The following is a 22614-nucleotide window of genomic DNA, read 5'->3' on the forward strand; positions in this document are numbered from 1 at the left end:
CCACTTGTTTATAAATTCATCTAACTGCCATAGATTCAATATCTCTTATGCTGGGTCCGGGGCTGGCACTGGGACCTGGATGGAAAACATGAAAGAGAAGGCCCTACTCTAGCAGGAGAGGACAGCTAGGGGGAAATAAATAAGAAGTATCTGATGGTTATAAGCAGAGAGAAGGAAAAATATTAGCAGGAGAAGGACTAGGGGGGCAGCCTGTGTTGGGACTATGTTGGGTGATCTGGGAAGGACTCTGGTCTACCACAGAAGCTTCTAGAATGCTTGCTGGCAGAAAGGAGGAGAGGGAGGGAGTTGGTGGGAGCATGTCCCTCTCTTGGGTGCACATGACCTTATGACTGGCTCATTAGTGAGGAGTCTAAGTGAGTACCACCTTGGTCAGTATTTTTCCAGAATGACAATTCTCACATTGGATTGGCATCTTCAGAAAGTGGACAAATGCTTCTCTCTCTCGCCACAACCACCGTGATCGACCCATGGTGGGAACCCAGTGCACAGAGGCTGATGGGGAGCGAGTGTGGGCGCTACATCAGAGAAGCTCCAGAACAATTAGTGCTGTGTCACAGCCTCATAATAACGGCAATTATGATAAAAATAACCCTCGCCGTCTGCATGCAGCTTGCCATTTCAAAACATCCATAACCAATATTGTATATGAATCTCCCTGCAGACCTGTGAACCAGGAGCCCTGTTTATGGAAAGGGAAAGGCTGGAACTGACAGGAGTGAAGTGGCTTCTCCAGGGTCATGTGCTGGACCGAATACCTAATCCAGGGCTCTGATTCCAAAATCTGGGTTCCGGGAGGGCTGTCTTGAGAAGCGGTAAGCTCTCCATCAGTAGAGTTATGTAAGGAGAAGCTAAGTATCGCTAAACAAGGGAATAGAAGAGGCAACAGGGTGAAAGGCAGGCTGTGTGGCCTCTCCCGCCCACTCTCAAGTTCTGGCTTTCCTATTGAAAGGTCGTGCAAACATCACATTGCCAGATAAAGGCTCTCTGTCCCCCTGCCTCTGGGAGATAACCAAAAGGAGAGCCTGCCCTCTTTCACGCTTTAGCTGTATGGTGTCCAGGTCTTCTTGCTGGGTGAGAAAGAAGATCGGAAAGCTAGCTTGTGTTTTGGCAGATGAACCCAACGTCTTTGAACTGTAATATCTGATGGGTCTCACACAGATGACAGAATCTCAGTTCTGCACATTCTCCTGTTCTGGCACCAGGACAAAGGGCCAGAAGAGATGACTTTCCTGATAGCTGCTGGCTAGGTCACTGTTGGGCTCACAGCCACAGCCAGCCACCTCTTGGGGCATCTGTTGGGTGGAAGAGGGGGTGGAACAGGAATTGTCCAAACAGACAAGTTCAAGGAGGGTGTTGATGGCAGAGCTCTGAATCAGAAGTCCTGAAGCATGGAGCCAGGCCCCTCCTGCTTTCCGGTGCCACGGCCTTTGTCACATCTCAGCCAGGGGATGCTGGGGTCACCCAGCCAGGATTGGATGGCACTTTCACTCGCTCCACGCCTTTGTGCCTTCTTTCCATCTGCAGGCCTCAGAGGGCTATTGGGGCAGCTGATGGATGGTGTGGGGGTTGGGACATGTGCTACACCCTGAAGCAAAGCCAGGCTCCCGGCTTCGGGGAGAGCTCTCTGGGTTCCCGTGACCCTGATGCGCAAGTGGAAGCATGTTCTAAAGACAGAGCCTCAGAAACTGGCTGCAGCCAGAGCTCAATCTTTTAGAAGAGCCTGAGGAGGTGAGAAGAGGGGCCAGATCGCCAAATGCCCCTGGGGAAGGTTTGTGTCCTGGCTCTGCAGCTTGCTCCCTGGGGCACCTCGGCCATACCTCTCAGCTCTCTGAGCTTCAAGTCTGCCATCTGTCCCTGGAGAGGACGCTCCCGCACATGAGGATTCATGCACATAAGGCACTCAGCAGAGTGAGAGCTTGGTAGTAAGGACTGTGGCTACCTATTATTTTATTATTATTGTTATTGTTTTTAGGGTAAGCATCACTCTACAGGAAAAGGCTGAGAATCATCAGGCTGAAATTTTTTCTAAGCAGAGTAATGACATTGACTTCCAGCGATCACAGAATATAGGCTGGTGATTTTTTTTTTTTCTATTTACCATTTAATATGGATGATGTGGGCTTCCCTCATTGGGAAGCTGAATTCCCAGAAACTGTTTTGTTCTCTTATCTTTTGCAAACAATGAGAGTGGTAACAGAAATTAGTTGGTCTTCCTATATAGAAATAGTCTCTGCTATGGTTGAAAATTTGAGGTAAATACAGCATAGTATGGTTCGGTATGTTTCCATATTTGACAAGTGTTATGGAACAACAGACTGGTTCCAAATAGGAAAAGGAGTACGTCAAGGCTGTATATTGTCAACCTGCTTATTTAACTTATATGCAGAGTACATCATGAGAAACGCCCGGCTGGAAGAAGCACAAGCTGGAATCAAGATTGCCGGGAGAAATATCAATAACCTCAGATATGCAGATGACACCACCCTTATGGCAGAAAGTGAAGAGGAACTTAAAAGCCTCTTGAGGAGAGTGAAAGAGGAGAGTGAAAAAGTTGGCTTAAAGCTCAACATTCAGAAAACGAAGATCATGGCATCCGGTCCCATCAGTTCATGGGAAATAGATGGGAAACAGTGGAAACAGTGTCAGACTTCATTTTTATGGACTCCAGAATCACTGCAGATGGTGACTGCAGCCATGAAATTAAAAGACGCTTACTCCTTGGAAGAAAGTTATGACCAAACTAGATAGCATATTGAAAACCAGAGACATTACTTTGCCAACAAAGGTCCATCTAGTCAAGGCTATGGTTTTTCCAGTGGTCATGTACGGATGTGAGAATTGGACTGTGAAGAAGGCTGAGTGCCGAAGAATTGATGCTTTTTAACTGTGGTGTTGGAGAAGACTCTTGAGAGTCCCTTGGACTGCAAGGAGATCCAACCAGTCCATTCTGAAGGAGATCACCCCTGGGATTTCTTTGGAAGGAATGATGCTAAAGCTGAAAATCCAGTACTTTGGCCACCGCATGCGAAGAGTTGACTCATTGGAAAAGACTCTGATGCTGGGAGGGATTGGGGGCAGGAGGAGAAGGGGACGACAGAGGATGAGATGGCTGGATGGCATCACTGACTCGATGGACGTGAATCTGAGTGAACTCCGGGAGTTGGTGATGGACAAGGAGGCCTGGCTTGCTGCGATTCATGGGGTCACAAAGAGTTGGACATGACTGAGCGACTGAACTGAACTGAACTGATGGTTGAAAATTCAAGGTAAATAGAGCATGGTGTGGTTTGGTATGTCTCCATATTTGCCGAGTGTTAAGAAAGCAGGTAAAGAAGCAGACGGGCTTCCCTGGTGGCTCAGTGGTAAAAAGTCTGTCTGCAAAGCAGGAGATGCAGTTCGATCCCTGGGTCAGGAAGATCTTGAGGAAAAGGAAGTGGCAACCTACTCCAGTGTTCTTACCTGGGAAACACCATGGACAGAGGAGCCTAACAGACTACAGCCCTTAGGGTCACAAAGCATGGGACATGCCTCAGGGACTGAAACAACAAAACAGTGGAGAATACTGAAGGATGCTGTCCCACAAACTGTCAAACATCGCAAGTTATATTTAAAAATAAAATACCAAAAAGTTCTTCAGTGTTACTCAGGAGAATCACACTTTGGAAATGAGAGTCTTTGGAGATGAAGAAGAAACATTTATAATAAATAATAATGGAAACTATAAGCAATACTGATAATTATTGAATGTTTCACAGAGGCCAGACACTGTGATAAACCGTCCCTAGTCACTAACTCTTTTCACATTTTCACACTGTCCACGTGTTCTTATTAATCCCATTTTACAGATGAAGAAATGGAGGCACAGAGAGATTAGACAATTTCCTCCAGGACATCTTATTAGTTATCCATGGCTGTGGAGGAAATCACCCTACAACTTGGGACCTTACAGCCAACCTTTATTATCTCAAGGTTTCAGTGGGTCAGGATTCTGGGAGTGGATTTGCTGGGTGGTTCTGGATCGGGTTCTCTCATGAAACACTAATCCAGGGGTTGGCTGATACTTCAGTCATCTGAAGGCTTGATGGATAGTGGGACCCTCTTCCAGGATGGCTGTGTGTGTGTGTGTATCTGTGTGTATCTGTGTGCAGTAGGCAGGTGGCATGGCAATTGGATAGTGGGATCTTGCAGGCCCTGGTAAGCAGTCTGGGCTTTAAACTGTGGTGGGTAGAGCCATATAGGGTTGAAGCAAAAAGTGCCAGGGTCAGACTTGGCCTTTGGGAGGAGCTGTGGGGTGGAGTGTGGGGTGGGAAGCCGTCACCAGTCAGGGGTGAGCACACACCAGCCGGGAGACCAGGGTCAGCAGTGATTTGGATTAATGACCTGGGAAGAAGGGTGGGGAGGGGACGGTTGCTGACTTGGTGACAGGCCTGAAGTTGAGGAGGGAGGGAAGGCCCACCAGGACACCTACTTTATTTCATGTGGCTTCCCTGTTGGTGCTAATACTATCACAAAGAGGAGGACTCAGGAGAGGGAAGAGCTGGGTGAGGGATGACGAGGAGCCCAGTTTTGATCTTCTTGAGTGCAGTGCAATTTTTCAGTCATGTCCACCTCTTTGCGACCCTATGGGCCATAGCCCGCCAGGCTCCTCTGTTCGTGGGATTCTCCAGGCAAGAATACTGGGGCGGGTTGCCGTTTCCTCCTCCAGAGGAACTGGAGAAGAACCATCCTGAAGACAGCACGCATAATGCCCACAGGGTACTCTGGCAAACAGTGGCACCTGAGCAACTCTCAGTCCTCTCCTGGTACCAGGGAGTCCAGGGGCTGGTGAGAGGGGTGGGCCCCTGGGGAGAAAACCGGAGCTGGAACTGAGGCTGGTCCCTGAATCGAGCTAGAATTTGGGTATACTTGATTCCCCTCACCCTCCAATAAAGACCCTGCTCCCACCAGTTCCCAGGGACTGGCTGTGAGTCAGCTCCGCTGCTGCCTTTGTTTTGATGGGTGCCGGATGCCGCCTGGCTCCACAATGATGCAGAGGCTGATGCTGTTGCTAGGCAACTGAGCTACAGCACAAGTCCTGTGAGGCCTTTCTTCGACTCACCCCTCAACCCAGACCTGCTGACAGTGGCTGCTTTGGAACAGGCTATAAAAATGGGGAGAGATTCACCTGAAATCCAAGGGTGTATTAGAGTAGTGGGTGTTTACGTGCCCAACAGGGAGGAAGAGGAGCAAAGTGATACCTTCTGATTGCCGCTCACTTGTCCCGTGCCAACCACTGTCCATAGATCAACTCATTTAATATTTTATAACAGCTCCAAGAGGCTTCCCAGTTGGTGCTAGTGGTGAAAAACTTGCCTGCCAATGCAGGAGATGTTAGAGGTGCAAGTTTGATCCCTGAGTTGGGAAGATCCCCTGGAGAAGAGCAGGGCAACCCACTCCAGTATTCTTGCCTGGAGAATCCCCATGGGCAGAGGAGCCTGGCAGGCCAGGGTCCATACAGTCACAAAGAATTAGAAACAACTGAAGCGACTAAGCGTGCACACACACACACGCACACACACACACGCAACTGCTCAAAGATGAATGTTACAACTACTCTCATTTTATAGGTGAGAAATCCAGGATTTAGAGAGAAAAAGTGACTTAGCCACGTCTGCCTAAATATTAATCTGAGATTTAAACTGAGGCCCCTTCTGATTCCAGGGCTCATGAGTGGAAGAGAAATTCAGCTTTGATTTCTTGCCTGATTTCAGCACTTCCTGCTCCATCTACTGTCCTTAATTCATTCTCTGCAAAGCAACCAGAAATCAGACCTGTGCTCCTGCTAACAGCCCACCCACGTGGTCTGTACCCTCAGGACACTCCTTAAATTGAATAGCACTGCTGTGTGTGGCCTAAAGCTGCCAAGCCCTCTGTGAAGGGATGGGATGGCATGCGAGGCCTCCCCCTTTTATGCTTCCTCCTCCCTCCTTTTTGTAAATGCTTCCTTTCCTCTAGGCTTCATTGAGCTGTTGATTGCCTGGAGTAGGTGACATTCCCCATCTTGCCTTTGGGAGCTCTTTCCTCTCCTGGTTTCAGCTCAGACACCTATCCTCTCTGCAGCCTGTGCAGAGGCTGACCGGGGCAGGGGGGCCCTTTGACTCCCAGATCCCCCTGCAGCCCACTCTCTGCCCATTCACATGACTTTCCTTTGCCAAGATTTGGGATTCCCTGTCTCACTCACACTCCATCTGCTCCAACATCTGGCCCAGGCCCTGGCACACAGGACTGGCCTCAGGAATACCTTCTGAATGAATGAACAGCTGGAGAGTAGACGTTTGAATCTCGGAAGTGAGCTTCCTGGGGCCTGTGCTTTTACATCCATTTGGGAGAAAGCTGAGCATTAACATTCAATCTGCTGCTCTTCTGGTCCAGACCTTCTGCCTGGGTCTAGGGCCTGTCTGAGGGTAAACACTTAGGCTGAACAAGTAGTCCATTTTGTAGGTGAGCAATTGAGGCTCAGAGACTGGAAGCAACTTGCTCAAGACTAACAAGATCTAAGACCAAATCTCTCTGGTCCCATAGCTCTACTATGAAGTTGTAGGTCTCTCTGAAGAGCATTTACAGTGAAATGGAGCAGAAAGAAAAGCACTGACATTTTCACGAATCCACAGTGTTTCCAGACACTTTTGGTTCAGAGACAATACCTGCCAGAAAATGAAAAAACCAGATGTGAGGAGCTGAGGGATGTGGAGAACAGTGGGGTTAGGGGGTTACAGGAAAGCACAGGGAATGAGCAGCAGCTTTGTCCTGCAGAGTCCTGGCCCCTCCCCAGGACACCAGGAGTGCCACTTCCCATCCTCCTGGAGGAGGCAGGTGAAAGGGAGGCAGGCCCCTCAGGATCAGACCACCAGGGCCATTTGTCCCGTTTCCGGGCAGCATGAGACAAGGTTCTTTCTCCATGACCTCCGTGAGCTCCTCTGATCTTCACAAAGGGAGGAATTATTATCCCAAGTTTAGAGAGGACATGGAGTCCCATTCGTTCATTCATTCATCCAGTGGGTTTTATTGACCAGTTGAGCCATATCAGCTATATGAGGCTGCCTCGTAGACACTGCAGACTCTCCCCTTTCAGGTTTCCTGTTTCCATAAGCAGCTCCCCATTAACCCGAGACGAGAGCAGTTCTCAGTCCTTCTCTTCCAAATCCCATTCATTTGTGTCTACTGCTTCTCTACCTCTGGTATGTACTAACTGAATTCTCTGGTTCCAATACTCGCCCTCTGATCCTAGTGTTAGCTGCTCAGTTGTGTCTGACTCATTTCAACTCCATGGACTGTAACACCCCAGGCTCCTCTGTCCATGGACTTCTCCAGACAAGAACACTGGAGTGGTTTGCTGTTTCCTCCTCCAGGGAACCTTCCTGACCCAGGGAGCAATCCCGTGTCTCCTGCAATGCAGGTGGATTCTTCACCATCAGGATGACTGGATCAGTCTCCTGATTGGTCCCTGCTTCCACCCCTCCCCTTTGCCAATCACAAACTCGATTACATCCCACCCCTAATGGAAATCTTCTGTGGCTACCTGGATCCCTTAGAAGGACCTGTGTGCCCAAGATGGCTGGCCCTCTGCCTGCTTCTCACCACACTCATGACTGCCCCAGGGCCCTTGTCTCTGTGATTTCCCTGTAACACCTCACTCCACATTTGCACAGTTGACACTCATGCTGCAGTTCAAGTCACTGTCACCTTGAAGGCTTCCCCAGCCCTCACCATCTGTCACATCACCCTATTTTATTTATTGTAATATTTAGCTTATTGTCTTGTGTTTACCCTTCCTTACTATGATGCAAGCTCTATGAGAGTATGATCCTGTTTTCAGCACTCAGAACAATGCCAGATGTATTGCTTGCAGGGTGGATGCACTGCACCACTCTAGAGGACACGATACACATCAAATCTGTATGAAGGATGCTCTGGAGTAGTGTAGTGCACAACTTGTATGACTGTACACAACAGGCCTAGGGTTACATTAGTGAAAACAGAAATAGTTCCTGATCTCACAGACTCTACACTTTAAAAGGCTAACTTCAACAGTTTGAGACTTTTATAACAGTGGGTGCCAGACACTACCAGACACTTCACATTTATGATATACATTTTTCCTATAAGTCACCATTTTACAGATAAGGAAATGGAGGCTCAGAGAAATAAAACCATCTGCTCTAAGGTCACTTGCCTGATAAAGGGAGGCTTCCCTGGTAGCTCAGTTGGGTAAAGAAGCCACCTGAAATGCAGGAAACCCTGGTTCGATTCCTGGATTAGGACGATCCCCTGGAGAAGGGATAGGCTACCCACTCCAGGATTCTTGGGCTTCCCTGGTGGCTCAGATGGTAAAGAATCTGTCTGCAATGTGGGAGACTTGGGTTCGATCCCTGGATTGGGAAGATCGCCTGGAGGAGAACATGGCAACCCATTTCATGGACAGAGGAGCCTGGCGGGCTGCAGTCCATGGGGTCACAAAAAGTCGGACATGACTGAGTAACGAAGAACACACACACCTGATAAGAAGCAGAGCCAGGACATGGACACTTTTCAAGCTAGTAGCAAAGTCCAGATCCTTGAAGATACAGAAGATAGAGGGTCCTTGTCCTAACAGAACTTGCCATCTTCTTGGGTTGAGGGCCTACTTTTTATTGTTAAGTTAGCACGTGCCCATCATGATAATATGCAGTTTATGCACATTTTTCTTCCCATGTTTAAAACCTCACAACAGTGAGGTCTAGAAACCTAAAGAGAACAGAGACTTCCCCAGGGCCACATATAGTGAGAGGAAGGCTTGGACTGGGAACCCCAAATAATCTGTTTTCCTGGTTCTTTCTACTCTGTGACACTGACCAGGAATGATTATAATTAAATATGGCAGCTGCTGTAATTGAGGGATGAACAGGATGCTGAGGAGCAAAGAGGAAAATGTCTAACTCTGCTGAGAGTGATTCAAGAGTCACAGAAAGTGGCCTTGAAACAAAGAGAAAGTTTCCAGGCAAGCTGGAGCATTCCAGTAAAAGGGCCAGGCTTACAGCCATCATTAGAAGTGGCACAGTGATCAGAAGGCAGACCTCCTGACTCTAAGGCCAGCCCTATGCTTAGCCCAGAACCCCAGATGCTGTTGACGTCCGTTTCCCCTCACCTTTCTCTTCTCTCCTTCCTCCCCCCAAATAAGGGTTTCATTAGACAACAGCTGGAATCGAAAAAGTGGGTGACTTCCTAACCATCTAAGCTCAGCTGAGCTCATCCACACTGAAAATTCCTGGTTCCATTTCTTTCTAGATTCATCCACCATTCAAATAAAGGTCTAGAAATATATCAGTAATAGCTGGGACTTGAGGGAAAGGGGGTGTTAGGTGACTTTGCTTCCAAAGGTTTCAATTCCTTGTGAAGATTTCTCTGCTGTGACATTGTTGTCATGGGAGCTGGGACTCCTGCTTCCATGGGGGACTTCCAATCATCCCATCCCCTCCATAGATGCCCCAGATGGCTTCCTCCATCCCCTCTCAGCAAGTGGCACCATTTTCCACCTTTGCTTATACCAGAGAGCTGGGTGTATTTACCCCTCCTTCAGCCAGCATTCTCCCCACATTGACTTCATCTTCAGGTTCTGTTAATTCTGTCTCCCAGTGAATCACAGCCCTGTGCATGGAGGTCTTTTCCTCCGAAGTTCTTTCCAGGATGGGATGCTGCCATTGCAGAGCCAGTTATAATCCCGGGAGAAGCTGCTGTTACAAAGCCTTGGGCGTGAGATGCAGAGAATCATTAGATTCTGAGGGTGGGACCAAAGGGGTGGGATTTGAGCTGAGCCTGGAAGGTTGGGTGAGGAAGTGTCACCAGGCTTACAAAGCAGCTGCTGACAGAGGCCCCCAGGGAGCTCTAGAACCAAGCATGATCTATCCTGGCCCCACTGCCCCTGCTCTGGGAAGGTAGAGAAGGCACGGCCTGGACAAGATTCTGCGAGTGGGAAGAAGGCCTGCAGGGCGCTCTGATGTCCTCATCTGTATAGTGGGTGGAATCCTACCTGCCCTGACAGGTCTGCGGGAGGGTCAAAGAGGCTCATGGCTGACTGCATCCTGCCTGAGGTGAGGAGAGCAAAGTAGTCACTGTGTGAGACCTCAGGGCCAGGATGTGAGAATAGCAGGGCATTTCCTGTTGCGGAGGGTGAGCTTGGGAGCCAGGGTCTGAATTCCCCCTCCACCACTCACCTGTGGGTGACCCTGGGTAAGTTAATCGCCCTGGTGCTTCTCACCATTTCCCAGATCGAAGAACACATAGAAAATGCATACATTTTGGTCTTTTGTGATGGAAACAGATGAGTGTGCTCAGTCAGGACTCAATGCCAAGAGTGTGCATACTTTCTCAGAACACCCCTAACTCCACAGGGGCACCTTGGTAGGAAATGCAACTTGCTTCTCTGAACCTCTGGCTCCTCATCTGTAAAATGGGGATGTCAATAAAGAGCACCCTCCTCCTAGTGTCAGAGAGTTGTTCAGTTTAGTACAGTTCAATCCCTCAGTCGTGTCCCACTCTTTGCAACCCCATGGACTGGAGCACGCCAAGCTTCTTTGTCCATCACCAACTCCTGGAGCTTGCTCAAACTCATGTCCATCGAGTCAGTGATGCCATCCAACAATCTCATCCTCTGTCATCCCCTTCTCCTCCTGCCTTCAATCTTTCCCAGCACCAGAGTCTTTTCCAATGTGTCAGTTCTTTGCACCAGGTGGTCAAAATATTGGAGTTTCAGTTTCAGCATCAGCCCTTCCAATGAATATTCAGGACTGATTTCCTTTAGGATTGACTTGTTGGATCTCCTTGCTGTCCAAGGGACTCTCAAGAGTCTTCTCTAGCACCACAGCTGAAAAGCATCAATTCTTCAGCACTCAGCTTTCTTTATAGTCCAACTCTCAAATCCATACATTACTTCTGGAAAACCACAGCTTTGACTAGATGGGACTTTGTTGGCAAAGTAATGTCTCTGCTTTTTAATATGGTGTCTAGGTGGGTCATAGCTTTTCTTCCAGGAGCAAGAGTCTTTTAATTTCATGGCTGCAGTTACCATCTTCAATGATTTTTGGAGCCCAAGAAAATAAAGTCTGTTATTGTTTCCAGTTTCCCCATCTATTTGCCACGAGGTGATGGGACCAGATACCATGATCTTAGTTTTCTGAATGTTGAATTTTAAGCCAACTTTTTTGCTCTCCTCTTTCATTTTCATCAAGAGCCTCTTTAGTTCTTCTTTGCTTTCTACCATAAAGGTGGTGTCATCTGCATATCTGAGGTTATTGATATTTCTCCCAGCAATCTTGATTTCAGCTTGTGCTTCTCCACCCGCCATTTCACATGATATGTTCTGCATATAAGTTAAATAAGCAGGGTGACAAATACTGCCTTGATGTACTCCTTTCCCAATTTTAAACCAGTCCATTGTTCCATGTACAGTTCTAACTGTTGCTTCTTGACCTGTGTACAGATTTCTCAGGAGGCATGTGAGGTCATCTGGTATTCCCATCTCTTGAAGAATTTTTCACAGTTTGTTGTGATCCACACAATCAAAGGCTTTGGTGTAGTCAAAAAGGCAGAAGTAGATGTTTTTCTGGAATTCTCTTGCTTTTTCGATGATCCAACGGATATTGGCAATTTGATCTTTGGTTCCTCTGCCTTTTCTAAATCCAGCTTGAACACCTGGAAGTTCATGTACTGTTGAAGCCAGGCTTAGAGAATTTTGAGCATTACTTTGCTAGCATGTGAGATGAGTACAATTGTGTTGTAGTTTGAACATTCTTTGGCATTGCCTTTCTTTGGGATTAGAATGAAAACAGACCTTTTCCAGTTCTGTGGCCACTGCTGAGTTTTCCAAATTGGCTAGCATATTGGGTGCAGCACTTTAACAGCACCATCTATTAGGATTTGAAATAGCTCAACTGGAATTCCACCACCTCCACTAGCTTTGTTCATAGTGATGCTTCCTAAGGCCCGCTTGACTTTGCATTCCAGGATGTCTGGCTCTGGGTGAGTGATCACAGCATCGTGGTTAGCTGGGTCATGAAGATCTTTTTTTGTATAGTTCTTCTGTGTATTCTTGCCACCTCCTCTTAATATCTTCTGCTTCTGTTAGGTCCATACCATTTCTGTCCTTTATTGTACACATCTCTCTAACTTTCTTAAAGAGATCACTAATCTTTCCCATTCTATTATTTTCCTCTATTTCTTTGCACTGATCACTGAGGAAGGCTTTCTTATTTCTCCTTGCTATTCTTTGGAACTCTGCGTTCAAATGGGTATATCTTTCCTTTTCTCCTTTGCCTTTAGTTTCTCTTTTTTTTTTTTCTCAGCTATTTGTAAGGCCTCCTCAGACAACCATTTTGCCTTTTTAAATTTCTTTTTCTTGGGGATGGTCTTGATCACTGCCTCCTGTACAATGTCATGAGCCATTGTCCACAGTTCTTCAGGCACTCTATCAGATCTAATCCTTTGAATCTATTTGTCATTTCCACTGCGTAATTGTAAGAAATTTGATTTAGGTTGTACCTGAATGGTCTAGTGGTTTTCCCTACTTTCTTCAACTTAAGTCTGAATTTGGCAATAAAGAGTTTGTGATCTGAGATGCAGTCAGCTCCTGATCTTGTTTTTGCTGACTGCATAGAGCTTCTCTATCTTTGATTGCAAAGAATATACTCAATCTGATTTTGGTGTTGACCAGCTGGTGATGTCCATGTGTACAGTCTTCTCTTGTGTTGTTGGAAGAGGGTGTTTGCTATGACCAGTGCGTTCTCTTGGCAAAACTCTATTAGTCTTTGCCCTGCTTCATTTTGTACTCCAAGGCCAAATTTGCCTGTTACTCCAGATATCTCTTGACTTCCTACTTTTGCATTCCAGTCCCTTATAATGAAAAGAACATCTTTTTTTGCGTGTTAGTTCTAGAAGGTCTTGTAGGTCTTCATAGAATCTACAAGAGAAGTTCATAGAACCTACAGAGTTGCAGTGAGGATCAAATGAGAAAATCTGTGTAAGCGCTTCCCACCCCAAGAAGGCTTCAATAGATCATTACCATTTTCCTTGTCCATTCCCTCCCCTTACTCTGCCCCTGAGATGCATCCATTCCCTGGCCCTGCTCTGCCTCAGTTGTCTTCTGATGACTGCCAAGCATGTCCTCACATCAGTGGCTCAGCCCTTCTTTCTCAGGGAATGACATAACATGACTCTGGCTTACGTATCCAACCCTGGTGACTCTGATGCATTCTGAGCCCAGTTGACTCTAGGCACCTCACCAAGTTCTGTTTCTGGTCATGCCAAGTTGAGGCAAGGCTCCTGACCATGATGGGGTATAATACATATGCACACACGTAGGTGAGAGAGAGCATGCTCGTCAGAGAATGGCAGTTTCTTTGCATGATCCTACTAGATTCTCTCAATATCCTGCTGGGGTTACTATGATTATAAACTATTTTTTGCAGATGTGGAGGCAAAGTCTGGGATATAGGAAGGTACTTGCCTTTTTGCACAGCTGCTAAGAGGCAATGATAGCTCACATTCAGATCTGTGTACCTTCTGAGTTGAGTGGCGATCATCTGTCCATATTACCATCCATCCATCTACCCATGCATCTGTCCATGTATCCATCCATCTATCTGTCCATCCATCAATGCAGCCACTTATCCATCCAACATTTGAGAACATTTACCAAACCATGTAAGCGCTTCTGAGGCCCTGATTCAGGGTTCCCTGCCTCTCTCTTGTCTCCTCTATTTTCTCCCCTTCCCTGTTTGGGTGAAAACCACCTGGTTTCTTTACAGCTTCTCCAAGAGGCCCTCCAGTTCCCTTCTCAGGGCATCACATAGACCAGGAACACACTCTGCCTGGCTGGCATCTTCTCAGATTTCAAGTTCCAACTTCAGTGTGCCCTCTCAGAAAGGTACCCCACGACCCTTTCTAAAATGAGAGTGAAAGTGAAGTCGCTCAGACGCTCATCTTTACTGTAATCTTCATGAAGGCACAGTAATTGCCTAGCTCATATTATGTGCACATTACATATTTGTTGAAAGAATGAATTTTAAGCTCTGTGTTGGGTGTTAAAGAAGAATGAGACATGACAATGTAGTTCTGTGAAAGGCGCTCATGTATATAATATACCCATGGAATCCAGAGGAGGGAAGAATCCATGATACCTGGGGAGAGCTTAGAGGAATTCATAGACAAGACAAAATTTGAGCTGGATTTAAAAAAATAAATTTCTTGAGGTACGATTTATACACACCAAATTGCAACCATTTAAAATTTAAAATGCAATGAGTTTAGACAGACGTATGCATCCATGTACTTATGAAAAAGTATCACAATCAATACACAGCTTCATTTCTAGCATCCCCCATAGATCCCTCTTACCCTTGTCCAGTCCACGCCTCCTTCACCCACCCCACAGTCTCAGACAACTGTTGATCTGATTAATATACATTAATTTGCCTTTCCTAGGATTTCAGATAAATGGACCCATGCAGAATGTGTATGGTTACTTTTAGACATCATAGTGATTTTTTTCTTTTTTTTCTAAAAAAAAATTAGGTATGATTTACATAGAGTAGAATTTACCCTTTTAGTGTACGCCCCTGCAATGCACATTTCAACACATGTTTAGAGTTGTATAAGCATAACCACAATCAAGATAATAAACAGTTCCATTAATCATCCCTCAGAGTCCTTCAGGCCCCTTGTAGTCAACCATTCTCCCACTCAGCCCCTGGCTACTATGGATCTGTCTCTGTCCCTATAGTTTATATGTCCAGGCCTTCCTTGGTGGCTCAGTGGTAAAGAACCCACCTGTGATGCAGGAGATGCAGGTTCGATCCCTGGGTCAGAAAGATCCCCTGGAGAAGGGAATGGCTACCCACTCCAGTTGGAGAAGGAAATGGCAACCCACTCCAGTACTCTTGCCTAGAAATTTCATGGATGGAGGAGCCTGGTGGGCTACAGTCCATGGGGTCACAAAGAGTCGGACATGACTGAGCGACTTCATCACGACGACCCACTCCAGTATTCTTGCCTAGAGAATTCCAGTACTTTGAGACCCCATGGACTGCAGCCCGCCAGGCTCTGCTATCCATGGCATTTTTCAGGCAGGAATACTGGAGTGGGTTTCCATTTTCTTCACCAGGGAATCTTCCTGACCCAGGGATTGAACCCACGTCTCCTGTGTCTGCTGCATCGGCAGGTGGTTTCTTCCTTGGCAGGTAAGTGCCACCACATACTGCTATAACATGCTATGGAGACTCCTTTATTTCCGGTATGCTCTTCACAAGGATGTTGATGTTTTTGTTTTAGCAGTTAGTTAGATTCAGACTGTCATCTCTGGCTTACCTGCGGATGTGGTCAGTCACTTGTCAGGGCAGTGTTTCATCCTTATTGGGCTGTTTCAAGTCTTCCCCAGGCATGCATGGTTCATAGGGTTGGCCAGACACGTGGGTAAGAGTTGACACTCAGAACCTGGGAATCCCCTTTTCTAGCTCGATCCTTTCCTAGATTCCTCCCTTCGCTCTCTGATGGGTTCTATCCACTGGTTCCTCGGGTCAGAAAGATGGTTTCCTATCACCACTCTAAGATCACAGCCCACCCCCAGACTAAAGCTGCAAGAATGGAGAACTCGCTTTGTTCCAGTCTTTGCTATGTTTTGACTCTCCTCAAAAATGTGTCTGCTTTTGATCAGTCTCCAGAGCCTTCGATGTAGTTGCTTTTTGTATTCTCTGCATAGTTTATAGTGGTAATTTCTGGGAGGACTGATGTTTGCTAGGAGTTAACTCATCACATTCCAAGCAGAATTCTGGGCTGGAATTTTAAAGGAAATAGCGAGAAAAGGGCATCTAAGGCAAAAGGACCAGCGAGTACACAAAAATAAAGGAGGGAAATAATGCGATAAGCTCAGGTCTCCCTATAATAGCTTTCCTTTAAATGAATATACAAGAGAAAAGGCTTGCAAACAGATATAGCTACAGTTTTTGGCATCCCTACAGCCTGCTTTTTCCCCTAGAGAGAGGAATTGAGATCATGAGTGTTTTAAATTCTTCTTCCTGAATATAGACTGAATCCTACCACACACATTCTCCTGTACACAGTCCTTCAGCTAGCAGCCTGAAGGATAATGACACACTCTGGGCCCACTGTTTGAGACGAGGTTTGGAAACATCCTTCTGGCACCCAGAGAGTGTCAAAAGAAATATATAGTTTCCTGTCTCTTAAAGATTCCTTGCAGATTTCCATGACATGCATTTATCCGGAAACAGACTGGCAGTCAGCTCAATGTCAATGATTTAAAATGTGTCCTTCTTTGGACCTCTCTCTCCCACACATCTTTACCCACCCCAGGAAAGCACTTGCTTCAGAAAAGCAATGGTCACAATGATCAATCCTGTGGGCTGAGACTCTGAGATGTGATGAAAGCCTGCTACATTTCAGTCTCAGGAAGCTCACAAATGTGCCATTGCAGAGTGAAAGGCAGAAATGAAAAAATTTATTTGACTTCTGTATTTCTGACCTTGGTTACAATAAGCATGGAAAATCAAAAATTTTAATGGGCAAAAAAATTGGCTACTGTTTCTGCTCATTATTTTTTAAAAATAAAGGAGAAAGTAACCCTAGCTGGTTGTTTCTACTTAGCACACACCTGCCTGTCGTCCTGGGACACAGGAGACCACAGTGGTTTCGCAAAAGACGAATGTGATGCTTTATTTATGGTAGTTTTGACTGATTTTGCTTTTACCAGTTAGAATTTACTAGGAAATGAATGTTCCTCTGTCTGTGTCTGAAGAAAGCTCTTTTCCCTCTTTAACTTCTTCTTGTGACAGTTGGTGCTGAGGCTGCAGTGACCTCAGCAGGTTAGAAGCCCCTCCCCCCCGCCCTTTCTTTCAAGATGAGTAAAGGATGCTGCCTCCAATCCTGAGGCAGCGGCACACACACACCTGTCCTTAGGTCGTGGTGAGCTCTTAGGAGAGGGGGGCCAAGAACTGGAGGGAGTCATCCCTGATCCAGTCACATACCCTGTGTGTCCTTGGGGGAGGCAGTTCAGTTCAGTTCAGTCGCTCAGTCCTGTCTGACTCTTTGCTACCCCACAAACTGCAGCACACCAGGCCTCCCTGTCCATCACCAACTCCTGGAGCCTGCTTAAACTCATGTCCATTGAGTCGGTGATGCCATCTAACCATCTAATCCTCTGTTGTCCCTTTCTCCTCCTGCCTTCTATCTTTCCCAGCATCAGGATCTTTTCCAATGAGTCAGTTCTTCACATCAGGTGGCCAGAGTATTGGAGCTTCAGCTTCAGTATCAGTCCTTCCAATAAATATTCAGGACTTATTTCCTTTAGGATGGACTGGTTGGATCTCCTTGCTCCAAGGGACTCACAAGAGTCTTTTCCAACACCACAGTTCAAAAGCATCAATTCTTTGGTGCTCAGCTTTCTATATAGTCCAACTCTCACATCCATACATGACTATTGGAAAAAACATAGCCTTGACTAGACAGACCTTTGTTGGCAAAGTAATGTCTCTGCTTTTCAATATGCTGTCTAGGTTAGTCATACCTTTCCTTCCAAGGAGCAAGCATCTTTTAATTTCATGGCTGCAGTCACCATCTGCAGGGATTTTGGAGCCCAAGAAAATAATGTCTCACTGTTTCCATTGTTCCCCATCTATTTGCCATGAAGTAATGGGACCGCATGCCATGATCTTAGGTTTCTGAATGTTGAGTTTTAAGCCAAATTTTTCACTCTCTTCTTTCACTTTCATCAAGGGTTTCTCAGTTCCATTTCACTTTCTGCCATAAACATGGCATCATCTTTATATCTGAGGTTATTGACATTTCTCCCGGCCATCTTGATTTCAGCTTGTGCTTCATCCAGCCCGCCATTTCACATGATGCACTCTACATAGAAGTTAAATAAGCAGAGTGACAGTATACAGCCTTGATGTACTTGTTTCTCAATTTGGAACCAGTCCATTGTTCCATGTCCGGTTTTAACTGTTGCTTTTTGACCTGTATACAGATTTCTCAGGAAGCAGGTAAGGTGGTCTGATATTCCCATCTCTAAGAATTTTCCATAATTTGTTGTGATCCACACAGTCAAAGGCTTTGGTATAGTCAACAAAGCAGAAATAGATGTTTTTCTGGAACTCTCTCTCTTGCTTTTTCTGTGATCCACCAAATGTCAGCAATTTGATATCTGGTTCCTCTGCCTTTTCTAAATTCAGTTTGAACATCTGGAAGATCTTGGTTCACGAACTGTTGAAGCCAGACTTGGAGAATTTTGAGCATTACTTTGCTAGCGTGTGAGATGAGTGCAATTGTGTGGAAGTTTGAGCATTCTTTGGCATTGCCTTTCTTTGGGATTGGAATGAAAACTGCTTTTCCAGTACTGTGGCCACTGCTGAGTTTTCCAAATTTGCTGGCATATTGAGTGCAGCACTTTAACATCATCATTTTTTAGGACTTGAAATAGCTCATCTGGAGTCCCATCACCTCAACTAGCTTTGTTCATAGTGATGCTTCCTATGGCCCACTTGACTTTGCATTCCAGGATGTCTGGCTCTAGGTGAGTGATCACAGCACTGTGGTTGTCTGGGTCATGAAGATCTTTTTTTGTATAGTTCTTCTGTGTATTCTTTCCACCTTTTTTTAGTATCTTCTGCTTCTTTTAGGTCCTTACCATTTCTGTCCTTTGTATGAAATGTTCTGCCCATCTTTGCATTAAATGTTCCCTTGGTATCACTCATTTTCTTGAAGATATCTCTAGTCTTTCCCATTATATTGGTAGAATATCTTGGGGGAGGCAGTTAGCCAACAACTCAGAAGGCTTTCCAGGACCTCCTCCAGGGCCCAGGGAAGATAGAATGGACAAAACCCAGTTCCTGCCCTGGGGTTACTTGCAGGCCTTTGGGTGCTCCTGAGGTCCGTGCTCACTTTGTCTACTGAGAGAAGGAGTTATCTTCTGTGGCAGGAGGAGAGGGGATCCCCCCAACGGTATCTTTACTAAACTCAGCAGTAGGTCACCATCGGAGACCCCAAACCCTCCCCCTCAAAGTCTCCACCCATCACTACCATGTGGTCCAGGCAAGTCATTTCCCCATCCGAGCCTCATTTTTCTCATTTGTAAGTGATGATACATAACATTTCCTTCTTAGCGTTGTTGGAAAAATAATGAAATAACTCAGGTGAAGTTTCTGGCATATAGTAGTCACTCCATATGTAGTTAACTGCTGTCTATCTATCATCATTGCCCCTTTTATCCTCACTCTTACCACAGTGCTCCATCTGAGAAGAGCTTCGTGTTCAGACTCTGATTTCCACCAGGGGGCTCCTGGGTCACCTTCTCTGGGACCCAGCTTCAGAGCAGGGGTAGGGAGACTCCAGCCCGCCTCCTTTTTCTGTAAATAAAGCTTTACTGAAGCAGAGTCACTTCTGTTTCCCTGTGTACTGTCTATGCTACAATAACAGCACAGAGTTTGTAGTTGTGACAGAAACTACGTGACCCACAAGACTTATGTATTCACCATCTTGCCATTTACAGAAAAAGTTTGCTGACCTCTGGCCTAGAGCTATATCTAATACCTAAAAGAGAGATGCTCATACATATTTGTTTGGAGAATAAAAATGAATGAATGAATTCATGGTTGCAATATAACTATGTCCTACAGTCTGGGCACCATGGTAATAGATTAGCTCAACTGGAATTTTCCTTTAGTTAGGTTTTTTTTTTTTTTTTTTTTTCTTTCTTTGCAAGTAGGTTCTCTTCATTGAGCTAACTGGTATTTAAAGCTGACACCCTGATTATTAACTTCATCAGAACGTGGCTGTGTGGGTGGTGAAGCCCCAGGGAGAAGAAAACAAGAGGAAGAATAAGCCGGGAAGAGAGAAGAGGAGGCGCAGAAAGGAGAGACACAGACGCTCCCCCTTACCCTTCTGTGCAGTTGCTGCTCAGGCTCAGGCCCTGGCCAAAATGAGCTTGGACTGGTGCAGGAGCCCGGACTGGCCCATTGGAGGCATATGGGAGGTCCTTGTTGAGTAATGAATAAAGTGGCTGTGGATTACCAGGAAGAGCACAGGAACACAGAGACCAAGTTTGCATTCCAGCTTTAGCCAGCTGAACACCCTCAAAGAGGCCTGTTGCCCTCTCTGATCCAGGAGGAAACAGATCCTCACTCTGCTTCCCGTGTAGGAGAGCAGGGAGTGCCAGGTGGCTTAGTGGGCACCAGGAGGAAGACAACTCCTTGATGGAGCAGCAACTAGGTGTGGGTGCCGAGGAGGACATTTCATGTAATTTTATTAATATTCATAACCAACCAGGGAGGAGAGATGACCAGCCAGTTTTTACAGACGGGGTAACTGAGGCTGGGGAACCTAAGCTACTGGTCTTTTCTTGTCTCCTGGAGCACTATGATCTGGGCTTCCTGCAAGGAAGAGGAGGGAAGGGGAGTGACATCCTCAAGCCAAAGAGATGAACTTCTTGTCTGGATAATAAACAATAGCTTATAACAGGACTGGACAGGTTACTGAGAGCATGTCAGCCCATCATCTTCATTCAATGAAATTACACAAAGATATGAAATAGAAGCCCTGCTACCATTTAGCCAGTGTTTATTTTGGGCCAGGCACTCTAGGGCTTGCTTTGACATCCATTGCTTTGCTAACCTCACATGATGACGTGAGGGAAACCATGTCATCCCCGACTCAACAGATGAAGAAACCAAGACACAGAAATGTTGAGTGACTCATCCAAGGTCAGGGCCTGGTGCAGGACTGGGATTGGAGCTCTCATCTGGATGACTAAGACTCTCCTTCTGCTACTCACTTGTGGGTGAGAAAGGGTTTGCTTTGTTTTCTTTCCAGAGAAAAGGTCTCCACTTAATGCTTCAAGGGGAGCATGATTGATGACGATAATTATAATATGGTACAAGTATGGTTTTCAGTGCTGTTGAGTTCAACGCCACTAACATAGCCCAAGCAACCTGATTCTTCTGAAGGAGCTGATAATTAGGTTCTTATAATTACACACCCTGTTCTCCTAGAGATAGAAAGCAAAAAATAGGCTTCTTAGGTTGAGGGAGAGTTCTTGACTAATTGTCAGAAATGACTATTTTAACTGAACTGGGGGAAATGTGAAATGTGAAAATATGCCTTTGGGGGCTGGAGGATGTGGAGCGTATGGCCAATGACTCTGCATCTAGAAGGCTTTTACTTTTAATGACTCTATAACTGAAACACAAAAAGGCTGAGGCAAGGCTTAATTTTAGATTGGATTTTATTGCATACAGCTGGTGCTAAAGGCAAGTGTGGGATGGTAGTGTGTCTTGAGGTGCAGTGAGCTGTGGGCTTGGGGGTTGCCTGCCCAGCACGTGTTCCCCCTTATTTGAGTTACAGATCTTCATTTGGGGGATGTTAGCCAAAAATCTGGGTTTGCCTCTTGCTGGGTGTGGAGCCAAAAGACACAACTGAGCCAAAGATCAGGAGAGGAGAGTATATTACTTGCAGCAAGTAAGGAGAATGCTGGAGATTTTTCCCAAAACAGTGTCTCCCCAGACAGCAAAATGGGGGTAAAGTTTAAGCTAAGGAAACATGTATATCTGTGAAGGGCTTGGGCAGTTGACAGAGTCCAAGCTTTAGCTGATTGCAGTCAGGAAGGTCAAAAAAGATCAACATCATTATCTCTTAAGTTCCACTTAATCTGCATCCTTTTGTTCCCTTAAGATCATTAGTTACAGAGACCTGTTCAAGGGCAAGCATCATGCCCAGGTTTAGATCACAAAATGACTTTGGCCAAAAATGCTTCTCTAATGTCAAGAAAGCTATGCTTGGCTCTCTCTTTCTGGGGACACCCTACCCTAGTTGCTTACAGGGGCGTACACCTCCCCACTGCGGTTCTTGGTTGTAAAGAATCAAATTCTTGGACTTAGCCAAACAGTGCTTTGAGGTCTTCTATTGCTCCAGTTTTCTGGACAAGTGAGCTGCCCTCGGGAAGCCTCAGGTCCCTAATCTATATAATGGGCACAGAGATTATATTATGCCTGTGTGGTGGGATTGCTCTGAGGGTTTAAAAATGATCCAATGTGCCTGACACACAGTAAATGCTCAGAAATGTTAACTCTCCTCATCACTATTACTGCTTGTCATGGTTTATGCAATTATAGTCACATTCGTTGAACTGTGAAGTCAAACACATGTATGTTTATTACAAATCCCTTTGAAGATTTCAGCTGTCACTGCTTCCTTGTTGGGAGCTGGGCACATACCCATTTCCTTATTCTGTCCTCTAGTCTTGATACTTCACCTTCCCCTTGGTATCTCTACTTATTTCTGGGCTCTTATTAGTTGGATGGAAGGTTAGTGGCTCTTTTAGCATCCCCTGTTTTGGTGGCAGGGGGCTCACCAGTTTGGGAAACATCAGTGCAACCCAGGCAAGGGTGCTAGGGGATGTGTAGGGCAACAGAAGTGGTTGACAAGATGTCCTTACAAGCAAGGCTCTGTGCTGAACTGCTGCTCTGAACAATAGCCCCTGGGGCTGGGAAATACTCTCTGGGGCTTAGCTCGCCTTGC

This window comes from Bos indicus x Bos taurus, chromosome 20 (assembly GCF_003369695.1).
Source record: "Bos indicus x Bos taurus breed Angus x Brahman F1 hybrid chromosome 20, Bos_hybrid_MaternalHap_v2.0, whole genome shotgun sequence".
Classification (NCBI taxonomy): Eukaryota; Metazoa; Chordata; class Mammalia; order Artiodactyla; family Bovidae; genus Bos; species Bos indicus x Bos taurus.